Raw genomic sequence first — 1,631 nt, 5'->3', positions numbered from 1 at the left:
TTAAGTAAAAATGGAAGATAATTAAATGCAGCATAGTAGTTGTAAAACAGGTTTCACTGTTATATATCACTTCATAAAATCAGCATAGTTCCAATTTTTCCACAGTATGTTCTCTTGTAGTATCTTTACCACAGAATACCAACTCCCTGACAACTCAAGTAAGAAATATTTAGACCTATTTCTTAATAAGCACTTGCTCCAAGAATAAGGTGAAAATTAGACATCCTCAGATGGAATGCTCACTGGATAAAATGGTGTACCATCAGAATAAAGCAAGCAAAATTAGGTTAAACAGACATGCCACTAAATCTACTGGGGAGACCATCTTCTTCTTTCTTTAGGAAATAAATGAATTGCTTAGTTAGAATCAATGGGCTAAAGTGTATAAACACTGGCTTTGAGTATTGAGACTTTTCTGAAACCCCTACAGCCAAGCAAAACAGAAGGTTGCTCATCTGGGTTAATGGTGACTTATCATGTGGCATTAGCAAAATATTCTTAATTTTGCTGGATCTGTCCCAAGAGTGAAGGTGGAGACACAAGGGTGATCTGATAACCTTACTTAGATGGCTCATTGACTTTTCAAACAAACAAACAAAAAGAGTCTATCATCCATTTTATTCTGGTGGACTAATTCTAAAAATCTAGAATTTTATTCAATAGAAGAACTGCTAAATTTGGGACTAAGTTGGCAACATAGTTTCCAAAGGAGAATCTCTGAATTGGAAGAGACCATCATGTTGACTTGCTCTACTGGGTTTATATATTTTATAGGAAGATGAGTCCGTCTCACTAGGCTTCGTATTAGAGGAGGATCAGAACTATCTCCTAATGTATAATTTTCTCTCGTCTGTTGTAAACTTTTATCAGTTTAATTCATTGACATGAGGGATTTTCTCCATTCCATGCCTTTAAATGTTTAAGGGGCGCTTTGAGAAAAAAATGGTAGCTTGCAGTAATCTGAAAAAGGAATAGATTATTTGTGAAGGGCTAAGTACCCCTGATATTTGATTTTTTAAAGCAGATAAATTTTAGGCAGAAATAACATACCTTGTCCTTTGTTAGGTCTCACTGCCCAGAGAAAAGATTTTCCACAAGAACCTCGCTGCCACTATAAGGATCTTCAATTATACAAACAGCACGACCTTTTATGGTTGGGTCACCGGTGGCTTGCCATTCTCGCAGAATTTGCAGGCAAAGTGTACTTTGGGTTTCTTATCTTTAAGCAAGTAAAGATGGCTTACGTTAAAAGTGGGAGAGAACCTCAATTCAGCTCTCATCTGCTGCGAGTCTAACGTGCTTCTTGGGAAGAGAAACCACCACTAGTTCCGCACCCGCTCCCGGTGGAGGGGCCCAGGCTTTAGAAGGGCTGCCGGGGGAGATCTGAGGCACAAATAGGTTACAGGCTGGATGAGGCTGGGTTTCCTCTCTCCCAACAGGGGCAAGTTTGCTGCCATGTCAGTCATACCCAACCCAAAGGGAAAGTGTATTGTGAGAGTGCTCAGAGAAAGTAAAATGGCTAAACAGTTGCAGGCTGCATCATGACTTAGATTGTATTAAACAATTCAGGCAGAGCTGTTCTCCATACTTGTCACAGAGAGAGCAGAGGAAATGCACACAAACACTCCTCA

Source organism: Choloepus didactylus, chromosome 17, assembly GCF_015220235.1.
Source record: "Choloepus didactylus isolate mChoDid1 chromosome 17, mChoDid1.pri, whole genome shotgun sequence".
Taxonomy (NCBI): domain Eukaryota; kingdom Metazoa; phylum Chordata; class Mammalia; order Pilosa; family Megalonychidae; genus Choloepus; species Choloepus didactylus.
Note: the sequence above shows the minus strand (reverse complement) of the source record.